Source organism: Propithecus coquereli, unplaced genomic scaffold, assembly GCF_000956105.1.
Source record: "Propithecus coquereli isolate 6110/MARCELLA unplaced genomic scaffold, Pcoq_1.0 Scaffold640, whole genome shotgun sequence".
Taxonomy (NCBI): Eukaryota; Metazoa; Chordata; class Mammalia; order Primates; family Indriidae; genus Propithecus; species Propithecus coquereli.
In genome coordinates, this window is record NW_012152397.1 from 94021 (window position 1) to 105975 (window position 11955).

Consider the following 11955-nt stretch of genomic DNA (forward strand, 5'->3'; position numbering starts at 1 on the left):
CTTGTTCCTAAGAACAAGCTGATTGGAGACTGTTGGATGGAGAAGCTACAGGCAGACTACCTAGAAGCAGGGCAGCCTATCACCCTATATGATCGGATAGGGGTGCATGTTTGGCTTTCTCTGGTTGTTTCTTAGGGGAAGCGGGGACAAAAATTAAGAAATCTGGCAGTTATTAACTAAGTCCTGACAGTTTGGGGCCAATTGCTGCAGAGAATGTTGTTTGGTTTCCTGGACTGGTTGCTGCAGAAATGTGGTTTGACCTCAGTGGCTGGTTGCTGCAGAGGTCTTAGGGCAGAGGTCTGTTTTTACGTATGATTCTGGCCGTTGTCCTTTTGTATATTCCACCTCTCACTAGCGATGTATGAGAGTTCCACCTGCTCTGCATCCTTGGTATTGTTAGTTTAGGGAAGAGAGGGGTGGTTAGTGTTTGGAGAGGGGTTAGCCATTCTAGTAGGTGTCTAGTGGTATGCCATCGTGGTTTTAATTTACATTTTGCTAATGACTAATTATACTGAGCATCTTTTCATGTGCTTATTTGAGATTTGTATGCCTATCTTGGTGAAGTATTTATTCAAACTTGCCCATTGAGTTATTTGTTTTCTCATTGAGTTTTGAGAATTATGTATTTTAGATATAAGTCCTCTGTAAGATATGTGATTTGAAAATATTTCCCCCCATAAGCAAGATCTCAGAGAGTGAATATGTCTTTTCATCTCTTTGCAGTGTCTTTAGCAGAAATTTTTAATTATGATGAAGCATAAGTCATCAATTTCTTTCTTTTATAAATTGTATTTTCCCTGTGCCTAACAAAAGATCATATTCTCTTCAATGTTTTCTTCTGGAAGTTTTATTAGTTCACATTTTATGCTTAGGTCTGTGATGAATCCTGTGTTAAATTTTGTATGAGGTATATGGGTCAAGTTCATTGTTTTGCATATGGATATTCATATGCAAATAGTGCTTCAGCACCATTTCTTGAAAAGACTATCTTTCCTCCATTGAATTGCTTTTGCATCTTTGCCAAAAATCTATTGACCATATTTGTGTCTATATGGACTATTTCGTTCCATGATCTATGTGTTTATCATTCCACCAGTACCACACTGACTTGATTACTATAACTTTGTAAGTCTTGAAATCAGGTAGTAATGAGACAGTATAGGGACAGGACTTGGGTCTCACTTCTGACCAAAGGTAGTAACATGGGGCAGCATGTCCCAGCCTAATTAACTATAGAAAGAGAAAAAAAGAAATGACCTCCTAGCCGCTGGAATTTAGCCTATACCCATATAATGAGGGGGCCAACTTGTCTGTCTCTTGAGTAATGTCTTTCAGGACGCTGAAGAAAGATGCTGACACCAGCTGGTAAGGAACCAGACCTATTGGGATCTAACCACCTCAAGCCACAAAAGATCCCCACACTGACCTTACCCAGTCTTTTCCCTCATTATAATCTCATTTTAATGCTAAACATCACACCCAGGAATAAAGATTTAACATGCTGGGCCGGGCGCAGTGGCTCACACCTATAATCCTAGCACTCTGGGAGGCTGAGGTGGGAGGATCGCTCAAGGTCAGGAGTTCGAGACCAACCTGAGCAAGAATGAGACCCCGTCTCTACTAAAAATAGAAAGAAATTAGCTGGACAACTAGAAATATATAGATAAAATTAGCCGGGAATGGTGGTGCATGCCTGTAGTCCCAGATACTCGGGAGGCTGAGGCAGGAGGATCACTTGAGCCCAGGAGTTTGGGGTTGCTGTGAGCTAGGCTGACACCACAGCACTCTAGCCCAGGCAATAGAGCGAGACTCTGTCTCCCAAAAAAAAAAAAAAAAAAGCAAAAAGATTTAACATGCTAATTATACATATGATGCATAAAGAAGCATGACCGCCAAGTGTGCAGCCACCAACAGACCCCTGCTTCTACTTGTGATGACTTCAAAACTGACACCTACCTCCCCCTTACAACCCCATAAAAGTTCCCCAGCCCTTTGTTTGGGGAGCCAGTCTGGTTGCCCCCTTAACCAGCACTGTCTCCCTTTTCGTTCAAACAAAAAGTCCCAGTAAAATCCTTGCCTGTATAGATCTTTCTGGTTTCGCCTCAATTTCTCTTGACTTGGGGACCGAGACCCCAAAGTCGAGGGCGCCATGAAGGCCTCTGGCACACTGCGAGAGTACAAGGTGGTGGGGCGCTGCTTGGCTACCCTCAAATGCCACACGCCACCCCTCTACCGCATGGCGGATCTTTGCACCTAACAAGGTTGTCGCCAAGTCCCGCTTTTGGTACTTTGTATCTCAGCTAAAGAAGATGAAGAAATCTTCAGGAGAAATTGTCTACTGCGGGCAGGTGTTCGAGAAATCCCCGCTCCGGGTGAAGAACTTCGGCATCTGGCTTCGCTACGACTCCCGCAGCAGGACCCACAACATGTACCGGGAGTACGGGACCTGACCACCGCGGGTGCCGTCACCCAGTGCTACCGGGACATGCGCGCCCGGCACCGCGCCCGGCCCCACTCCATCCAGATCATGAAGGTGGAGGAGATCGCGGCCAGCAAGTGCCGGCGGCCCGCGGTCAGGCAGTTCCACGACTCCAAGATCAAGTTCCCGCTGCCCCATCGGGTCCTGCGTAGTCAGCACAAGCCGCGCTTCACCACCAAGAGGCCCAATACCTTCTTCTAGGTGCGGGGCCTCCCCGGGGCTGCTCAAATAAACTCGAGAATGCGTGGGTTCAAAAAAAAAAAAAAAGACCCCAAAGTCCCATATCAATATGACTCTTGAAACTTAGTTTTTCATTTCCAAAACTGCTTTAGATATTCTATTTCCTTAGCCTTTTGCTATAAATTTTGTAATTTATTGATATTGACAAAACTTCCTACTTTTTTTTTTATTGGGATTGCATTGAATCTATAGATATATTGAGAATTGACATTTAACGATATTGTCTGCAAATCCATACACAAGGTATATCTCCCTGTTTATTTAGTTTGCTTTGATTTCCTTCATTAGAAGTACTTTATAGTTTCCAGCACGCAGATCATGTACATATTTTGTTGTATGTTATTCCACTGTCTTCTGGCTCCTTTGCTTCTTAATGAGAAATCCACTGTCATTTAAATGGTTGTTCTACATGTAATGTGTCGTTTTGCTCTTCTACATGTAATGTTGATAGAGAAATAGAAAATTCCACTAGACAAAACCCCTCCCCATAAGCGATCCTCAAAACAGCTGCCGCACTTGACTTCTGTAAACCACTTGCAGCAATTTCTACTATGATAAGATAAAACAGAAAGAAATTCTACAGAAACTCTGTACCAGGAACTAAGGTTGCTCAAGACCCTGCCCCTGCTAAAGATAACTACATTATAACTGTGCCCCACTCCCTCCCTAAACAAAATGTATAAAAGACTGCTACACTCTTTGTTCGGGGCTCAGAATTTGGTGGCGAGTCCCCTCTGAGCCCAGCGGCGTAATAAAACCTGACTTTCTCTCCACCTTCTTCGTGCCACTCGGTTTGTTCTCGGTCAGTTCTGCTGTAACAATGTGGCTACTTTAAAGAGGGATTGTTAGCACGTGACTGTAGTCCCAACTACTCTGGAGACTGAGGCAGAAGGAGCACTTGAGCCCAGGAGTTTGAGGCTGCAGTGAGCTATGATCACACCTGTAAATAGCTACTGCACTACAGCCTGGGCAATGTAGTGAGACCCCATGTCCAAAAGCAAAATGAATAAATAAAAAAGGGGGTTGATGTTGTTTTTTAAATCTTTGGTTTTCAGTAATTTGCTTGTTGTCTAGGCATGGTTTTATTAAGTTCATCCTGTTTAGGATTTGCTGGGCTTTTTGAATCTATAAATTTTTGTCACTAAATTTGGGGAATTTTCATCCATTATTTCTTCAAATATATTTTTTGCACCAATAATTTTCTCCTCTCCTTCTAGGACTTCAATAACATGATTATTAGAGCTTTTAATATTGTCCCACAGATTACTAGGGTTCCACCCATTTTCTAAAACTTTTTTTATTTATGTTCATCAGATTGGGAAAAAAAATTTCTTTTGAGATGGAGGTCTCACTCTGTTACCCAAGCTGGAGTGCAGTGGTGTGATCACAGCTCACTGCAGCCTTGAACTCCTGGGCTCAGGTGACCCTCCTGCCTCAACCTCCTGAGTAGCTAATTTTTTTTTTTTTTTTTTTTTGTAGAGACAGGGTCTCATTATGTTGCTCAGGCTGGTTTCAAACTCCTGGCCTCAAGTGATCGTCCTACCTCAGCCTCCCAAAGTGTTGGGATTACAGGCAGGAGCCACTATGCCCAGCTGGATTGGAGAATTTCTGATTGTTCATTTACTCTTTCTTCTGTCATTTCAATTCTACCATCGAGCTATTTCAGTGAAATTTTTATTTCAGATATTGTTTTCTTCAGTTCTAAAATTTCCATTTAGCTCTTTTTTATAGTCTCTATTGTTCTGCTCAGAACATCTGTCTTTCCATTCCTTCCCTTTACCTGATAGAGCATGGTTATGATAGCTGCTTTAGTCTTTGTCCAATAATTCCAATAACTAAGTCATCTCAGGGCTAGCTTCTGTTGATTGCCTTTTTCTTGAGAATTGATCACATTTTCCAAATTCTTTTTATGCCAAGTAATTTGGATTGCATCCTGAACATTTTGAATATTATGTTGAGAGACTTTGAATCCTGTCAAAATTTTCTGGAGAATGTCAATGTTTGTTTGTTTTGTTTTAGCAGACAATTGGCCCAGTTAGGTTTAAACAGCAAGTTTTGGCCCACCTTCTGTCTTGCCTTCTGTGGGCTCGGTTTCAATGGTCATTGCGTTTTCAAAGCCCTTGCTATGCTGCTTTGGGCCTGTCCCACACATGCATCTCTCTTAGTCTGGGACTTGGGGGATGGTTTAAATCATACTTCGGTTCTCAAAGCCTTCACTGTGCTGCTTTTGGTCTGTTCTGTGCACGCACAGCTCTGGGATCAATTCCAGACTTGTATGAGTTCATACACAGAATTAATGGCTCCTTTTCTCCAGCTCTCTCCTCTCCAGTATTTTTCCTGTCCTCTCTAACCTCCAGGGGTCTACTTTTCTAGTCATCTTGCTTGAAAGAAGGGGTTTCTCTTCAAATGTTAACCTCCGGTGCTGCCACACAGTTCTGGATGACTGGGACTCCCAGTGCAAAGGGGTGATAGAAAAGAGAGAACATAATAATGGGGATACATCTTCACACTCTTTGACTACAAAGTCCCCCTTTTTCTGGTTCTTCTGGCTGAAAAGTGGGGTTTTTTCACAGGGTTTTAGGTTCCCACACTAATGCCACCACCAATGTGTGCTCTGTGACCAGGGCCATTCTATATTGTATATTGAATGTGAATGCACCAAGATAAATTTGAAAAATCATTGACAGATTTGCAGAAGTCTTAAAAACAGATACTTCAGCCAGGTGGTTCACATCTGTAATCCCAGTACTTTGGGAGGCCAAAGCAGGAGGATTGCTTGAGGCCAGGAGTTCAAGACCAGCCTGGGCAACATAGCAAGACTCTATCTCTACAAAAAGTAAGAAAAATTAGCCAGGCATAGTGGCACACACTGTAGTCCCAGCTATACGGTAGGTTGAGGCTAGACGATCACTTAAGCCCAGGAGTTACTATTTACCACTGAAAAAAACTATTTATGTACATATAAGATTTTCCCCCTTTTCATAGAAATATATTAATGGAATTTTAAAAATATAAATCCATAACTTTTAATTATAATTTTATTTTTCATTTAAAAAAATTTTACCAGCATGATTATATAGACAAAGTTCAATAAAAGAAAAATTTCACTGTCTTTAATTATTTTCTAGCCATAATTAATATAATCTTTTCATTTCATGATTACTAAAATTAATTTAAGGGTATTTAAAATGGTCTGCCTTGGGTGTCAAAATAAGCTAGGTACACAGCAATCGCTCAGTTTTGATTGTAGTAAGGAGGCACCTGTGATTAAAACCATACCTTAGACATTGTGACAGATAGTATAGTCAAACACAGCTGCCTCAGCATGTCCCATCCCACACAGTCTTCTTATGATGGAATATTGACTTTCCTCCCATTGAGTGGCACACTCTGTGGTCAATCTCCTCGCTCCTGAGTAGACTCTTGTGATTGCCTCAAACATCAGAGTACAACAGAAGTGAGCCTATGACTTCCAAAGCTAGGCCATAAAAATCCCATGCACTCCCTTCCACCTTGTTCTCTTAGAACCTCACACCATGCTGTGAGGAAGCTCAAACCACATGGTAAGGCCATATGTAAGTGTTTCAGCTGATAGCCAGCATCAACCATCAGTTGTGTGAGTAAGGAAGCCTTCAAGATGACTCCAGTTTCACTCATGACCTAACTATAATCACATGAGAAATTGCAAGTGAGAACCACCTAGCCCAGGTAATCCCCAGAACGATTCAAGATAATAATAAAATGATTTTCAATACTTCAAGCCTCTGAGTTTTGGAGTGATTTGTTACTAGCAATAGATAACCAGAACATATTTTGTATCAAGAATGGGGGTTGCTGAAACAAAAATCGAAAATATTTGGAATTGGCTTTAGGACCAGGAGGTGGGCAGAAGGCAAAAGGGCCTCAAGGAGAGTGTTAGTGAGAGACTAAAGTACTTTGAGGTGGTTGTGGTGAGTACTTAAAGGGAAGTGAGGAAAATATTATTAGAAGCTGGAGGAAAGGAGTTATATATGCAGTAGAAATTTTGTTACATATGTAGTATTATTATGTAAGAGTGGAAATTTTTGTTCCCTGCAGTAACATGAAAAATGAGATATGAACCTAATAAAATCAATGGTCTAAGAAAATTTCAAGGCAAAATATTGAAAGTACCACATGACTTCTCACTGCCTGTGATAAATGCAAGAGGTGAGCAGTAAGTTAAAGACAAATATTATATACAAATGATCCAAGACTTTCTGAGTTCACAAATAAAGCTATTTCTCATTCTGAAACACTTCAGATACCTAAGAATGCTAAAATTAAGAAATGGCTTCTGGGCAGAGATCAAATCCAGGGCGTTTTCAGGAAAAGATTAAGCCAAAGGTGTAACTGTAAAATCCTTTGTTAAAGTTTCAGAAACATTTACAGTAGTTCTTTTTTTTTTTTTTTTTTTTTTTTGAGACAGTCTCACTCTTTTGCCTGGGCTAGAGAGCTGTGGCGTCAGCCTAGCTCACAGCAACCTCAAACTCCTGGGCTCAAGCGATCCTTCTGCCTTAGCTTCCCAAGTAGCTGGGATTACAGGCATGCACCACCATACCCAGCTAATTTTTTCTATATATTGTTTTAGTTGTCCAGTTAATTTCTTTCTGTTTTTAGTAGAGAAGGGGGTCTCGCTCTTGCTCAGGCTGGTCTCGAACTCCTGAGCTCAAACGATCCACCCACCTCGGCCTCCAAGAATGCTAGGATTACAGGCGTGAGCCACCGCTCCCGGCCTACAGTAGTTCTTTAAACTGGCAAAGCCTTCTAAGAATCTTAAGAGCATGCCTGGCAAAACTTCTCTGCTAAAACAACAAGGCTTTTAAGAATATCAAGGGCAGGGAGTCCGAACTAGAGAAGGATTTATCACAAAGAGATCTGTATATGGATTTTTTTCTAATAGATTGGATTATAGTTGACATGTATAACACGAACAATAATTTTTTTTAATTATATGAGCTTGAACTGAAAGGAACAAAAACAGTACAAAGAAAGATAACTTTGGGCCAGGCGCGGTGGCTCACGCCTGTAATCCTAGCTCTCTGGGAGGCCGAGGCGGGCGAATTGTTTGAGTTCAGGAGTTCGAGGCTAGCCTGAGCAAGAGCGAGACCCCGTCTCTACTAAAACAGAAAGAAATTAATTGGACAACTAAAAATACATAGGAAAAAAAAAATTAGCCGGGAATGGTGGCGCATGCCTGTAGTCCCAGCTACTCGGGAGGCTGAGGCAGAAGGATCACTTGAGCCCAGGAGTTTGAGGTTGCTGTGAGCTAGGCTGACGCCATGGCACTCTAGCCCGGGCAACACAGTGAGACTCTGTCTCAAAAAAAAAAAAGATAACTTTGGACCCACAGACTTCTATATGCAAGAATCAGGCTGAGAAAACTATTCACCTACAAACATAGGCTATTGTTTATGGAAAAGGAAGGAGACTTAAGAGAGGAAACTAAGATCCTAAAAGGTACAGCCAAGAGCCCCAGTGAACTCAGAGGCAGTAGAACTGAGTCCCAATCAAGGAGCTATACCTGAGTAACCACACCCAGGAAGACTCATTCCCACCTGGATAAGATCATGGACTTTAAGCTGATGCATAATGGGATGTAACTTGGGGGAGGGATTGAGTATACTCTGCATGTGGAAGGAATGTGACTTCTTGTTAGAGGGTGGACTCTGACAGACTGTATTTTCCAAATATGGCCATAATACTATACGACATCCTGCATTCTCTTGTATGACATTGACATTTCTCTCATTGAGAAGTAGGGTCTATTTCCCCCTCTTTGTGCACCTTAGGACCTTTGTGACTGCCTCGACCAGTAGGACACAGTGGAAGTGATGCTATGAGACTTCCAAGACTAGGTCAAATGCCATGCAATTCCTTTCACTTTGCTGCCTTGGGATGCTTACTCTTTTTTTTTAATTTATTTTATTTTTTTAAAGATGGGGACTTGTTATATTGCCCAGGCTAGACTGGAACTCCTGGGCTCAACTGATGCTCCTGCCTCAGCCTCCCAAATAGCTGCAACTATAGGCACGCACCACTGCGCCTGGCTAGAGATGCTCACTCTTGGAACCTAGCCACCACGCAATGAGAAAACCCAGGCCACATGGAGAGACCATAAATATATGTTCCAGCTGACAGCCCTAACTCAAAATCCCGGTAAAAAGCCAGTATCAGCGACTGTCTTACTACAACCACATGAGATTCCCCAAGAATAACTTAGCTGAGCCCCTATAACTGCCAGAACTGTAAGAGATAATAATAAAATGATTATTAATGTCTTAAGTCACTAAATTTTGGGATGATTCATTACGCAACAAATAGATAACTGGAACAGACATGCAGAAGCCAAAGAGAGGAAGTAGAAGGAAGCCTGAAAAAGGGAACTAAGCCACTCCTTGTCTCAAAAGATGTTGACAGAAACTATGGGTCCCGTGCCTACAGAAAACAGAACCCTAGAGGGAAGGCACACTGGCTGCAAACAGGGCACGTGTCCACCCAATGGCATTCTACTTTGTGGATGTCAAGAGACATGTGAAGCCCCTAGCTGAATCAAGTGTGGCAAAAAGCCAGGCAGGATATACCATCAGTTCTCCAGGTCGCCCTTCAATTGATTTTTTCCAGCGCCACCAACCTCAACTAGAGATACATATTGACAGAGATCCAGTACGTTGAGCAGAGAAGACAGCACAGAGAAAAAAGTGAAAAAATTGAACCCATTTCTAAACAACCAAGAGGAATAAGGAAATAATACCCCAAAAAGGGACCTTAGGGAAGGGTCCTGTCCTGTCCAACCCTTTTAGAGGAAATGAGGGAAGTGTTGGGCTTAGTCAGCCCAGGGGTCACAGATAAATACTGTCCTGTCGTCTTCTCATTTACCTCTCAGGGAAAGAATTTGTATGATAAGTTTGTACTGACAGAAAATATTTTCTCAGGAGAGACTGTTAACAGGGTAAAGGGGTGAAGATTGTATTCTTTTGTCAGTTGAAAGGACTCCTCTTAGGGAATTACTTTAAGAAGGTACATCGAAACTATAAGGTTTTTTTAAGAGCTCTTAAGGACTTCGAATGTATCCAAACCTTCGAATTTGGGGGAAAGTTCAAGGAAATATGACCTAAGGTGTATTTCCAGGAAGTTTCAATAGATTTCTAGGCTACATATAGGCCCAAAAATGAATAAACAGATGATTTAATAGATATTTAATTATAGGACAATTATTGACATCTTTTTTCACCTTTAGTTAGAAAAATGCGTTTATTGTTTGAAATTCAGGATAATAATTTTAGCTCAAAATCCTTCAAAATCAAAATAACTATTAAGCTATAGGATGTCAAGTTGAGAGTTAAAGCTGATACCCAATGATTGGGTTTCTTGACAAGCAGAGAAAGAAGGAGCTTGTAGGCTAGGCACATGGCTCACACCTGTACTCCTAGCACTCTGGGAGGCTAAGGTGGGAGGATCGCTTGAGGCCAGGAGTTTGAGACCTGCCTGAGCAAGAGCGAGACCCCCATCTCTACAAAAAATAGAAAAATTAGCAAGGCATGTTGGCGGGTGCCTGTCACCCCAGCTACTCAGGAGGCTGAGGTAAGAGGTTCGTTTGAGCCCAGGAATTTCAGGTTACAGGGAGCTATGATGATACCACTGCACTTTAGCCTGGGTGACAAAAAAAAAAAAAAAAAGGAGATTGTAAAAAGAAAATGACCTGATCCTGCATTTTATTACAGAATATAATCTAATTTTAAAATCGCCACCCATTTCAAGGAAAACTTCCAGGGGCCAGCCAAAAAAAAAAAAAAGCATAAATATTTTTAAAAATCAATGGGTAAAATTTGGCTCCACACATGAAAACTTTCAGGACTATGTGAATATTGATGGCCCACCTTCAAGACAAAATACAATATCTTCATCCAGGGTCCAAAAATGTACAAACACCTGAAATGGTGCAGAAGCCTGGCATCCACTGTCTGATTTGGGCAGAAATATGTCCAGCAGATTCAGAGAATCAGATTCAGAGAATTCAGATTCAGAGAATACTCCTTGGAAGAAAAGAAGAAGTAGTGACAACCTGTCATTTGATTGCCCTTCAGACTTGCTGCAGGTCCTCCACGGGCCTCCATGGTTGGCTAATTATGAAGAATTTCCTAGGCTCACTAGGACCCCCAGCCTCCCAAGGCTCTAGATTCTTTTTTAGTCAATGATCACACTGGATTTTCAAAGGGAACATATGGCAAAAGCTGACACATTATTGGCTGCAAAGATGAGAATGGCTGCAGCCTTGGTCTAAATATACTGTGCATTGTCTGGGTGGGGCTGAGGAAGATGACGATGAACTCCAAAATTCTTACTAAATGCCAAGTCTTTTATATAGGCATAAGGTCTAGAAAATGGTTATAAAAGAAAAATGCCTTGTAGAAAACTCCTGAATAATTTTAAATTAAAACCAACAGTGGGTGGAGTAGGTAAATCCATAAGCATTAGCATAGTTATGTTTACAGAAATAGAGATTACTAAAATATTAAATCCACAAAGCAAAAAATGTAGCAAGAGGGGCAAAGTTATTTTATTTTGGTTTTGTCTTCCTAATTCTTGAAATAAGAGGGTTAAATCTAGAGAATTCAATGAATTAGATTTCTTTTCTGTCTAGCTCTATCTAATATTATAAAATCCATGTGTGTGTGATATATGTGTGTGTGTTTAGGGCTACTCAGGACATAATCCAAGCTATTAGAAGCAAGAATTATTTACAATATTGGCTCAAACTGTGGATGTTCTCAGAGTGAAATTGGGATTTGAGTCATCTGGAGATGATAAGCTTAAACATGAGTAACGTATTAAGAAAATAAAATTGCTGAGAGGCTTGGGTCACAGTGACTTAGAAAGGCAGATACGGTTTTCTGAAAACTTCAGAATCTGAGAAGAGTTGGCAACTGGAAAAATTTCTAGTGAAATTCCAAGTAATATGATGTCATGTGAAAATGATACTCAATCCTACAAACAATTTACATGGAATTAGATGTTTCCAGTTCAGTTAGTTTACTTTGGACTTAATATAGGGTGTGGATTTAAATGTGAAGGATGGGGCTAGGTGAGGTGGCTCACACCTGTAATCCTAGCACTCTAGGAGGCCAAGGTGGGAGGATTGCTTGAGGTCAGGAGTTCAAGACCAGCCTGAGCAAGAGTGAGACTCCATCTCTACTAAAAATAGAAAAAATTAGCAG

At 41.2% G+C, this 11955-nt stretch overlaps 1 pseudogene across 1 annotated transcript; it reads left to right on the top strand.

The window, feature by feature from the left end:
• Positions 1-2146: 2146 nt before the first annotated feature.
• On the top strand, positions 2147-2723 carry LOC105822874 (annotated as a pseudogene). The gene has a single exon (XR_001138121.1). The product of XR_001138121.1 is annotated as a 60S ribosomal protein L18a pseudogene (transcript).
• Positions 2724-11955: the final 9232 nt, after the last annotated feature.